The following is a 13129-nucleotide window of genomic DNA, read 5'->3' on the forward strand; positions in this document are numbered from 1 at the left end:
GGCTGGGTTTGAACCCGCCCCCTCTGGCATATGGGGCCGGCGCCCTACTCCTTTGAGCCACAGGCGTCACCCACTGTTGAGGACCATTTTGAGTAATCCAGCAGTTACCCTCCCAACGAACCCCCCGTGTAGCTACTACACACGGAGAGGCTGTCAGGGAAATTCATGACTTGATACAAAACCAGACTTTCCACAGCCAAGGTTATGACTGACATCTGGAAATACCACTGATGTTTTCTATATTCTGTAACACACTCCTTAATCACCCTAATTTAAGAAAAAGATACATGCTGCAGACTTCATCTTGCCACAATACTTCAGATGTATAACTGTCTCAGGTGCCCTCAGTGTATGCACTTTCCCAATTTTAAATATCCTTGACAGAAACGTGTGGCATGTATAACTATGTGTACGTATGCAGTAGAACCTCCATAGCTGACCCCCTCCCTACACTGACATAAATTGACTTAACTTCCATAGAGCAGACATGCACACATGTGTGTCTATCAGTGCAGTAGGCCTAGTTCCTTATGTTGATCATCCCCGTATGTGGATGAGTTCATGACGGTACTTTGGGTGGTCAACTTACAGAGGTTGTAGTTGTAACTCTCCCCCAAATCTTTGACATTATTTATCAACAAAACATAAATCTGGAGTGGCTCATTATTATAGGCTAGCTATTCAGAGTGGTCAAATAAAAATATCATGGAATATTTGGCTTGAAAACCAGATGTGAACAAAGAGTGCCTTTCCTATGCACATGGCTTGCAACAGAGCAAACTGACTTTGTAGTCAGCTTGCTAAAATCAGGTAGAATGGAGATTCCAGAAATACTCAGGAGATCAAAGGATGATAAATGGAAATTAATTGTACAGAACACATAACTTATTTAGTGTATCTGCACTCACAGTCTTTTCATAATTATCTCTATTTAAGAATATCACTTATGTATGCATGCTTTCTTATGATCACTGCCATTCATAATTTTTCTACCTCACTTTTTCTCATGATGTCTTGAATTTCTCAAAAATCTAATTGTCATTTCTGGGAGAGAAAAAGCGTGGATTAATCGGCCATGGGAGGCTGTGAGCTCCTGTGGCTATCTTGAGATTCAGGCAAAGGGGAATGTACTCGGGTTATTTGATGCTTTTCCTCTCAATTTCTAAATTTCTCGAATACTTACGTCTTTCTCTCATAATCTTTCCATTTTTTTTTAAATTTTTCCTTTGCCACCTTTCTACATGAATTTTTACTAGCACAAGGGGTGATGCTTGTGCTAAGGGGAGCTATGATGGTTTGTAGAGTTGGTTGAGAAGCAGATGGGAACCACTGTATTTTCTTTATTTCACATCAGACTCAGAATCCGCCTATTTTAGAGTATGTCTCTAACTCCTTCCTTTATGTTCTTTCATTACTTATTAATTCCACTAAAGACTCATTAGACTCCACTATATTTCTCTCCATTGACTAAAACAAAGTGCCTATGGCTCACAAGCAAACATCTTGAAAGCCAGCTTTAACTTCATATTTAGTTCATTTTCACAGGGTACTGAATTTTGAACAAATAGCATTTGTTATTTGAATAACTAACATCCCAGTGGGATGCTGTGTATTGTTATTACTATTAATACCGTTTTAAGCATGTTGCTGCCAGGGTCACAAGAAATAAGTGTCACCACATTACAAGAAATCTCTCACTTTGAGGTTTGGCTACATTGCCAAGCTTGTCTCAAACTCCTGGCCTCAAGCCATCCTCCTACCTTGACCTCTCAAAGTGCTGGGATTGCAGGTGGGAGCCCCACTATGGCTGGCCTTCCTGCATATTTTATGTGTTAGGTATAATTCTCTTTATACATGACCTGGGAATGTGTAATATAATATATTCTTTGTATGAGATTTACTTTAATTTGAATTTCAACTTTGCCAATTTCAAATTAAATGATCACCAGAGAAGTATTATTAATCACCATGCTTCTCTTTGGTATCTTATAATTGGTCTTCAGAATTTCTGCCTGAGCCTGGTAATGCATTTTTACCGTCTTTAGTGAATTGCTAACAAATTGGGCAGGACTTAAAGCCTTCCCATACTAGAATTTTCCATGAGCCTCTCTTTGGGCTTCATACACTAGTCCTAGGTTGCACATGTGATCTGCATTCACACATGCTGAAACCAAATGACCTCCTGGGTTCAGAGGCCACCTTTTCTACCACCTATTATTTCCTTTTTTTTTTTAACCTACATTCTCTTTTTTTTTTTTTTTTAAGCAGTTTTTGGCCAGGGCTGGGTTTGAACTCACCACCTCTGGCATATGGGGCCAACGCCCTACTTGTTTGAGCCACAGGCACCGCCCCCTACATTTTCTTTCAAAGCTGCTTTTTAGTCGTTAGACTTGACTACATTCCTCTGCATAGTCTCCATGGAATGAGACAAAGTGACTGTAGGCTCTAAGCCCAGCAACTTATAAACCTGCTTGGTTGATTTCATATTTAATTCATTTTTACAGGGCATTGAATTTTGCATAAATAATATTTGTGCTTCTGTTTAAACAGAGCTTCCCCATGGGGTGCTGTGCACTGTCATTACTTTTATTATTGTGTTCAACTTATTGCTGCCACTGTCACATTTAATTGTGAATTAGTAGAATCACTTTTCCTGATGTTGATGTACAACCTCATTTCACGTCTTTACCTCCTAATTCATAACTTTATTCACATGAGAAGGCAATTTCGAGAAGGATAAAGGGAAGAGTCACCCATCTTAAACAGTAACAAGACACTGGATGGTTTAGGTAGGCACATACCACAGCAATATCTTTTTCATTAGTTTGTGAAATTTTTAACATAAAGCATAAAGAAGGAAAGGGAAGACTTGCTTTTTCTCCTTGAAGACAAGTCCCTGTGTTTAGCAAATGCAGGCCGAGCTTGTGCCCGTGCCGTCACATTCTCTCTCTGTCTCTCCTTGACATCAAGCAAAGTAAGAAATAGTGCCTTTTGAATAGGAGACTTCCTTTAATTACATTGGGGAAGTGATAATAGTAGGTATTGCATGTTTAATGTAATGTTCTGGATGCCCCTTTTCTTTCTTTCTTTCTTTTTTTTTTTTCTTCCCTTCACAGCCACCTCATCTTGAGCAGAAATAAAAGGTTCAAGGCTTGTCAGCATCAGTTTATAGATAGCTGTTTAAAAATAATGAGATATTGGGTATTGTAAGGCTCAGGGCTGTCTTGCCAGACTCATTTATTTCCATTCACCTTTTGTCAGAATTGCAGACAGAAGACATTCAATTAAAACTTGTCACCTGTTGCAGATGACCTAATTTGTACTTGTATGTGTCATGGATTAGGGCTCCACGCTTCCTCTGAAGCAGCTTTACCTCTGGTACAGCAACATTCTCCCTGCTAAATATTTTGTTTATGGTTATTTAAAATTTCTGTCATTTCAATTCCGGCTCCGATCCAGATTATAAATTTAGCACACGAGCCTCAGAACCCGCCAAAAGCAGTCAGTCAACACCAGGGAGGGGAAAAAAATAAGAGAAGGGACTTCTTTGGGATCAGGTCCGATGCACAGAAATGCACAACTGTATTTTGAATGCAACTTGAATCTGAAACGGAGGGAAGCCTTTGTAATTTCCTATGCAAGCCCCACATGTTTAATAGTCCCGATAGCTATCAAGAGACCAACACGAAAGACTTCCCCTTGCTAATTGTTAATTCATCTGTAGAGCAAGGAAGCTTTAATGTGAGTCACGGCTTTTATCTCTTTCAGTGACTGAGGACTCAGTTTAAAAAAAAAAACAAAAAACCCACCTAATGGATATGCATTTTCTCCCCCTGCGTGATTTTTCTCTTTATATCATCAGACATCATAGTGTTTCCCACATGCAAAAACCAATTTCCAGAGTTCCTGAATTATTGTCCTGATAGCCCAGCAAATGTAATTATTGACCAGGGAAGTCTAGTGGAAGATCGGCTGTGATTTTACAGTCCCCTCTGAACTGTAAAATTTTGCGGGAAGGTTGCTATCCCTCCATGGCTCTGGCAAAACACACCTGGTCTAATTTGCAGTGATGTTTTGAGGAGGAAACAGGAGAAGGAAATTAATATCTCTGGTCTCAGTGGAAAAGCAGAGGAATGGAATCTTCTGATGGCTTTTGGTTTGTTCACAGTCCCCGAGCTGGAAACTTTTCCAGGTGAAGTCACCTTACAGGGCTGTGGATGCAGAATAGCCCGTTAGTTAGGAAGGATGTTCCCTCCACCACCCACCCCAGTCTCATCACTCCGCCCGTCTTTTACATGTGCTCCATATCAGGTGGCAAGGACTGTTTGCCTCAATAATTGGCTTTCGTCTGGTTGTGCTTCTGATGTTGTAATGTATACCCAATGTTCTTTTCCAAAAATAGACTTGGATGGTAGAGAAATAATACAAACATAGGGCTTACGAATGTGGTTTCAGCAGCCATTCTCCCCACCTCCCTCCTGGTTCTGCCTCTTCCTCTCCCTAGTTCTGGTTTTCTCATCTGTAAAACGGAATAATACCCTAATAGTACCTGTCTCGTGGAGTTCCTAGAGAGATTAGATGCATAAATATATGTAACACAGTTAACCCATTGTCTATGTAAAAAGCTCTCAGTGTCCAGTGACTGCTCGTGTCTGGTTACTATTTTGGTTTAGTCCAGGACACTTGATGCCCAGATGGAGTTGTTTAATGAACAGTGGGGTCATGGGTGGTAGAGAGAGGTGGAGGAGGCAAAGGACTGTTGAAATAGGAAGAAAGGGACTCCGCCGTGAAGCCACATTGAACATTATCACTGTCTATTTTGAGAAAGGGCAATATGATTTGAGAAAATGTCTAGAGGTTGGTATCTTTTCTCGTCTTCCATGATCATCAAGAACTTAATATTGTTCGATAAAAGAGAGGATGGACTCTCCTTGGAGTATACTTGTGAATATACAAATAATCTTCACACATGAAGCCCATACATGGGCACAACTACTCTAGGTTAAACTGGGCCACGCTGTCAGGACGTTGTCCCCAAGGAGAGCCTGGTGGAGGGGCCACTGAGATCCCCGCTGCCGTGTCTGATACTGCTAATCTGCCGTCGCTGCTCTTCTACAGCTTCTCAAAGGGATTTTCTCTATCCTCTGTTTATGATAGTTCCCTCGCAGAAGTCTCAGGGGAATTCAAGGGCGCCGTTAGATATTTCTTTTCCTAAAGGGATGGAGGGAGGCTGTCTTAGGCAGCAGAGGGAACTGCAGTATCAGGAAGACATACAGTGCCAGAGAAAGTGCCCATCCTTTTTACTAATTATTTCAGAAGTCTGGCTTTTCCAGCCTCCTACCAGACCTCAGTTACAATCCATGTTTGATCTCATTTATTTAGCACAACTGTTCCTTGAGTATTTATTAACGTTAAGTATGATGTTCGTGTGACCATTTGAATTTTTCCTAAGTGTTCCAGGGCTCTGTATAAGTCACGTTTCTTAGAAACTTTGGTTTGGGGACAACATAATCAATGTTTTATCTCTGTCTTAGGAAAGTAGGCTAGGGTATCCTTGTGTAATTCTCTAAAGGGGAGATTTTTTTTTTTATTAGCCTATGAAATGCCTCTGACTTTGCGTTATTAAAAATGTGAAAAATACTTTTGACTTTGGACAATAGAATGTTACAAAAATTTGCATTTGGGCATAAAATGTGAGCTTAAAACATGCTGACCTAAGGAGACCTGGCGCTGAACTGTTCTCCTTCTATTGGTGTTTATTTGCCTCGCAGCATTTTTTCCCCTCCTTTCTCTGCTCTTGCTTACTCCATTCTGTAAATTCTGACAATGTAGAAGATTTGTAATTCCCTTGGGGCGATGGAGGCATATGCAGCATCTGAAAGAGGAAGCAACGTGAAAGGTTCTATTAGGGAGGTAATGTCAACTTTAAGATCTTTTTTTATTTTTTTTAAAAAAAGATAATGGCAGTTTCCACATGAATAGGAAAGCCAGTTGCTTTAATTAACTTCAAATCCTGTCAAACTTTGCACATTATGGGCATCTTATTTCCTGGGAGAAATTTTATTTTTCAACTTTTTTTTCAAAAGTGGTTGGCAAGTGAAGTCCACACAGAAATTGTTTGCGTTTAAGATTGCAAAAGTATAAAGAGATAGACTTTGTCACCTCCAGGGGGAATACGGTATTTGGATTCCGTTGCTATTTGTTTATGACATATCTGGATTTCCCAGGTTCTGATCATAAATATTTTTGTTATTTGTTCCTACTAATAACACGGCTAGTTACAGTCCTTTAAATGTATTAGATTAATCGGATAATTATGTATTCTCTACTTAACTTTGTATTATGTATTTGTAGATAAACTCTGGGAAAGCATCTTTTTTTTCTGCAAATAGAATTTTGCTTCATTACTATCTCTCTCTCTCCCTTTCTCTCTCTCTTTTTTTTAAAGACAGAGTCTCACTTTGTTGCCCTGGTAGAGTGCTGTGGCATCATAGCTCACAGAAACCTCAGACTCCGGGCTCAAGTAATTCTCTTACCCTAGCCTCCCAAGTAGCTGGGAGTGCAGGCTCCTGCCACAACACCTGGCTATTTTCAGAGGCAGAGCCTCGCTCTAGCTCAGGTTGGCCTCAAACTCATGAGCTCAGGCAATCAGCCCACCTCAGCCTCCGAAAGTACTGGGATTACAAGCATGAGCCACCGTGCCCAGCCCTCTATATCTTTTTTGAGATAATCACATATCTAAATGATATTATTAGTGATAAGAATGAACAGTAAATAAAGCAAGATATCATATATTTCTATAAATCATTTAGACATCAAATAGTATTTATTATTTGGCTTTTATCCTTTAAAATTATCTTATCATTATGATATCTCTAATCTGTTTACCGGCAGAATTGAGGTGGGGCAGTATGTCAAACGCAGTGTATTCCAATTGAGGTCGGGCAGTATATCACAACACAAAGTGTATTTCAATGAAATAATATAGCAGCAGTTAAATAAACTATGTATAATGATATGAGAACCTCCTCATTTTTACTCTGCATTTTTAAATAAAACATTTATTTACCTCCTTTTAACAGACTTAGGGGTAAAAGTGCAGTTTTGTTACAGGGATGTACTGTACAATGGTGAAGTCTGGACTTTTACCTTACCTGTGACCTGAATAGCATACATTTTACCCAGCAGGTGATTTTTCATCCCACACATCCCGTCTCCCCCCCTTTGAAGTCTCCAGGAGTTGTGATCCCACTCCTTATGATCGTGTGTACTCATAGCTTAACTCCCACTTCTAAGTGAAAACGGACAGTATTTGCTTTCCACTCCTGATTTCCCGCACTTAGGGTGAAGAGTGCCCTAGTTCCGGCCACGTTGCTACAAAAGACACTATTTCATTCTTTTTCCTGTGTGACTGAGTAGTAGTCCCTGGTATGAGAATGATCTATTTTCTTTATCCACTCATCAGCTGGACATTCAGTTTCTTCCCTATCTTTGCTATTGTGAATTGTGCTCTGATAAACATACAAGTGCCGGTGTCTTTTTGATACAATGACTTCTCTTTGCGTAAAGACCGAGTACTAGGATTTCTGAGCTGAAGCTACTAGAACTGCTTTGAATTCTTTGAGAAATCTCCGTACTGTTTCTGTAGAGGTTGTATGATAATGGTTCACATTCTCTCCAAGCATTCTCTTTTCATTGCATCTGTCTCATTGTCTGCTGTTTCTTGACTTCTCAGGAATGGCGTTCTGACTGGAGTAAGGCAGTAATATCTGGTTTTAATTTGGATTTCTCTGATGATCACTAATGTTAGCCCCTTTCTTTTTTTCTTTTAGAGACAAAGTCTCAGTCTCTGGCCCTGACTGAAATATAGTAGCCTGATCATAGCTCACTGCAGCCTTGAATTCCTGGGCCACAGGGATCTTCCTGCCTCAGCCTCTGCAGTAGCTGAGACTACAGGCATGTGGCTACCATGCTTGCCTAAATTTTTTAATTTTTCATAGGGATGGGGTCTTACTATGTTCTCCAGGCTGGTCTCAAACTCCTGGACTCATTGAGTTTTCTTGCCTAGCCCTCCCAAAGGGCTGAGATTATAGGCAAGAGCCATTGTGCCTAACCTGAGCATTTTTTACTACATTTCTTAGCCATTTGTATAGCTTCTTTTGAAAAACATCCATTTGTGTCATTGCCCTCTTTTTAAGTGGGCTTGTTTGGTTTTATCTTGCTGAGTTATTCGAGATTCTTGTAGATTCTGGATATTACTCCTTTGTCAGACAAATAGTTTACAAATATTTTCTCGCATTCTATAAGTTGTCTATTTGTTGATTATTTGTTTTGCTGTATAGAAGCCTTTTATTTTAATTAAGTCTTGTTTGTTTATTTTTGTTGCCTTAGTTTTTGGGTTCTTAGTCATATTCTTTGTCTCCGCCAATTGCCAGAAGAGTTTTTCCTAGGTTTTCTTCTAGAATGTTTATAGCTTCAGGTCTTACATTTCAGTGTTTAATACACCTTGAGTTAATTTTTGTGTATGGTGAAAGCTAGAAATGCAGTTTCATCCTTTTGTATATGGCTATCCAGTTTCCCAGCACCATTGATTGAATTGAATCTTGTTTCCCTAGCCTGTGTTTTTGTCTACTTTGTCAAAGATCAGTTGGTTCTAGGTATATGGTTTTAAAGTTTATAAAATATTTTCAATGTACATTTGTTTAATGTCTATGATATATAATATTATGGGATCATTATAGCAAAACATTAGGGAAGATATTGTCTTTATATCCATCTTATATTTGGAAAAGAAAATAGGTTAAGGGACTCATCAAAGTTCACAGAGCTATTTATTGAAAGAGCCAGGAAAAGAACCGAACCATTCTGACTTACACACTATGCTTTATTTTCTCTGACATATTTGTTACATCATATTCAAGAATAAAGTGCTATGTTATTAAAATTAAAAACAATAAAATGAGAAATGTTAGTTCTCCCTAAATCATGATTACAGATAATGGACCAAACTCATAGGGGTTTATAGACTGATCATTAGTTATCTTTAATTTTGATATATGCAACAGCAACAATAACATTTTAGGTCCAAAAATACAAGAAATTATTTAAAATTAGTTGTAGTTAAAAATAATCATATAAAAATACTCTTCCTTGGTGGTTTTTATTATCTTTCTCTTTCACTCTGACCCCTCTTCAAATTTTTTAATGGATATATATTTGTTTTTAAACTCAACATACCATTTGCATATATTCTTGCTAATGAGAAATTATGGCTTAAGTTTATATCCAGGGTATTGCAACGGTGGTAGAATTCTCAGTCAGTGTGTTTGATTTGCAGTGTTTTAAACTTCAGAAGCATTCCTCTGTGGCTAAATACTTTGTCCTTCATAGCAATTAAAAGGTTGCTATGAAGGTAGCATCCTAGTAAGAAGTGATGTATCCCAGTTATACAGTTTGTTTCCACTGACTTTTCTTAAAATTATAAGTCCTTATCATAACATGATGTTTGGTTTCCTATAATCCTGTTTCATTTGTGACTTGCTGTTTTAAATGTATTGGTATTTTTAATTTTCAAATTTATTTTTCTGAAAAATCATAATAAAACATTGAAAATAAAGAGATACCACAAGGATATCTGTCCAGTATTGTTTTATCAGAGCATTTAAAACAACATTATTAAATATAAGTGCAAATCTTATTGTGACTCACATGAAGCCTGTCTATTATCAAAAATATACAAATAAAGAGGCTAGTGTTTGTCAAGCTTAGGGAAAAAAAATGAAGAGGCTGGATCCTCATGTTTGAAGACATATCTTGAGCTGATTTAACTTTTAGATCTCTGTCATTTGTATGTAGGTGTGTTTATGCGATTGTAACTAAATAAACTGATGAGTGATTTCAGTATGATGTAGAAGTATTTGTGGCTCTGTGTTAATAGGATTTTGTTTCAAACATTTCACTGACTATGAAGTCAGCTAAAGCAAATCATGATGACGCACAAAAGACAGATTTTCCAGATTTTGAAAAGAGGTTAAAGGCAGTAGAAATATTTTTACTTGCTTTGAAGTGTTTGAAATTGCCTGCTTTTGACAGAGAATAAAAAATTTCACGTGTATTAATTATTGTGATCTTTTAAATGATATTAACTCTAGAAATAGTCACCATTAATGATCTAAACTTGGTGGGAACACCTTTCTCTATACTGAGTCCCTGTCAACTGTTACTATATAATTATATAATTCCATTTGGAGTTTCAATATCGCATCTGGTTTTTTTTTATTCTGAGTACCACATAAATAAAATTACAAATCATAAGAGAATGGTTTATCCAGTTGATCTTCATTTTAGAAAATGAAGTGTAAAATCATGGCTTATTTGAAAACCTTTTGAATATTTAGGAACTGGATAGATGTATACCTAGAAAGAATGAATGGACAGATGGGGAGGATGAAATGGGTGTAGGGACAGTTACCCATCTACGCCACACAGGAAAGGAGGCAAGGGCGAATGTGGGAAAGAACCCCCTTAGATCCTTGGGGAGCATGGAGAAAGGAATGTGGATATTTTTGAGAGTTAGTTTTCAAAGTTGAAAGGGAATGGAATGGAAAGTGTTTGATAGTAAAGAATATGTCTCTACATCTGAAAAAACCATAATACGTAGTAAAAACTCTATTGATGATTTTTTTCTTCATGATATATAATACGTAGCTTTCAGTGTTTACACGGCCTCTGTAGAGTTGGTCCAAGTGGCTAAGCTGATTTGTGGCTTTAAGATGATGTGACTGTGAGGCCCAAATGGTTTCTTGCCAGACCTTGGATTGAGTCACTCAGCCACGCTCCTCTTCTGCATGCTTTCATAAAAGGCAAACTCACTGTCAGACACTCACCAGCTCTGACTCTGGTTTGGAGATTGTACACTGTATAGTTCAGTATACAAGAAGGTATTGCAAATGGTAAATACATTCCCCGACAAGGAACAGGAGCAAGTTTAGGGGTCCACAAGTCCCATCAAGATTTATTCTGTGAGCTGTCTTAGTTCCAACAATTTTGAAGATATCCCCAAATATTTTGTCTTTCTTTAGCTTTGCCTGCCCCCCGCCCTTTCTCTCATTCTCTCTCTCTCTCCCTCTGTCTTCTCTTCACACCTCCAATAATAACAGATTACATGTTCTCATCGGGTTGGAATTGAATGACAAACATCTGAGCATATAACGAATGTCAGATGCTTTTAATTTTGTGAGATGATTTTCAGTTTACAGAACTCTTACAATGAAACAGGTTTGAGTATGTCTTAGATAGCCGGGTAAAATGGGACTACCTGAAGCTGGAAACATATCTTGGAAGTTTTAAAGAGGAAGAGATGAAGAAAAGAGAAAACCTGATAAAAGGGAAGGAAGTAGAAGGTGTTAACGTTAGTAAATATAGATGCAACAAAAATAGACATTGGGATTAGATGAACACAGGCCTGGCTCTGCTGTTGGCACGAAGTACCTGTCTCCTTTGTGACCCACATGCATGACAATGTCCAGTGAACACTTAAGAACTGCCCTTGACTCCTTTGGTTTTTGGTATTTATTTGTCATCTACTTAATTGCTCCTAAAGTCTCCTGATTTCATTGAAACTGTACTCTGATCTTTCAGTATGACATTTGAGGCTTAGAACCAAATATCTGTGCGTTCCACTGAAAGATCATCATCTCTTAACATAGTATGATCAGGATAGTGTGAAAACTGGTGTTTTCCTCTGTCTTATGGCTCACTAATAGTCCTTAACATCTGAGTAATGTATTCACTTTAAGTGAGACAGAGGGACATCAGCTTTTCCCCAACTCTTACATATGATTCAGACAACCTACCACTCACATGTTCCACATCACATTAATTTTTGGGGGGGGGGAACAGGCTCTTTAGTTAAATTGGTTTGCAATATGCTATATGTCTTCCTCTTTTTACAGAGTCATTTGCATATTAATGGCTTTGAGAGTCCTTTTAAAAAAATAATGATAATGATGCTAAACCAAATCTATTTCCTAAACAGTTTGAGAAATGCCAAAATATGTTCAATGAATTACATGGCTGGATTTATTAATGGAAAATGTTAACACTGTTATATCAATTAAGGTGCAACCTCAGACCACAAAAAGAATCTCTCCTGACTCTTACGAAATCGTCTCTTTATTTGATAATGATGTATACGGTTATGTCCTAAAGTTTATAAATATTGACTAGAAACTAGATTATTAATAAGCTTTCCCATGGCTCGGCACCTGTAGCTCAAGCAGCTAAGGCGCCAGCCACATACACCTGAGCTGGAGGGTTTGAATCCAGCCTGAGCCCGCCAAACAACAATGACAGCTACAACCAAGAAATAGCCGGGTGTTGTGGCGGGCCCTGTAGTCCCAGGTACTTGGGAGGTGGAGGCAGAAGAATCACTTGAGCCCAGGAGTTGGAGGTTGCTGTGAGCTGTCATGTCACAACACTCTACCCAGGGCAACAGCTTGAGGCTCCGTCTCCAAAAAAAAAAAAAAAAGCTTCTTTCCCCACCACTTTCCCATATTCTGTACTTTTAATCCGTTTCTTTCCCTTTTGCTTCTTCCTTAGCCTTTCAGCCTCTCTCCTAGAAAGCCCTTTCTGAATCTCGATCCAACCCCTTACGATCAGGGAAAAAGTTTTATTCAAGCCAGTCTCCTTTTGCCTACTCTCCGGCCTCACCCTTCAGCTGTTAACTTGCCTCCAGTATCTTACCAGCCTGAATTCTTTCTTCAGGAGGCTCCCTTTTTAATCCTTTGTTCAGCCCAAACCTACACTTTGCTTCTCACATATGACAGGAGATACAGATGTCTGCCAAAATGTAAATACCGTTCCCCTTCTGAGCCACACTGACATTTTAATACAGAGCAGGTCTCGCATTGCACAGGACTGAATCCATGCAACGCCAGCCCCCAGCATGTGGGTGCTCTTCCTTCAGATCAGTCCCACAAGTCCATATGGAGGCCTTTGGCACTGGAGGAAGGTTGAGCAGCCCTGGGTCTCCTAGTCTACCTCGTCCTGTGCATGGAGCTTTCAGGAGTAACTGATGAAGAGGATACACAATGCCAATGTCTTTACTTTGAGAAACTACACTAGCACC

The 13129-nt window shown here is 38.8% G+C and overlaps 1 protein-coding gene across 4 annotated transcripts in view; it reads left to right on the top strand.

The window, feature by feature from the left end:
• ESRRG (estrogen related receptor gamma) overlaps positions 1-13129 on the top strand; it is a 600546-nt gene that overhangs the window by 525238 nt on the left and 62179 nt on the right. The window lies entirely within an intron of this gene.

This window comes from Otolemur garnettii, unplaced genomic scaffold, assembly GCF_000181295.1.
Source record: "Otolemur garnettii isolate 467f Iridium unplaced genomic scaffold, OtoGar3 scaffold00168, whole genome shotgun sequence".
NCBI classification, from domain to species: Eukaryota; Metazoa; Chordata; class Mammalia; order Primates; family Galagidae; genus Otolemur; species Otolemur garnettii.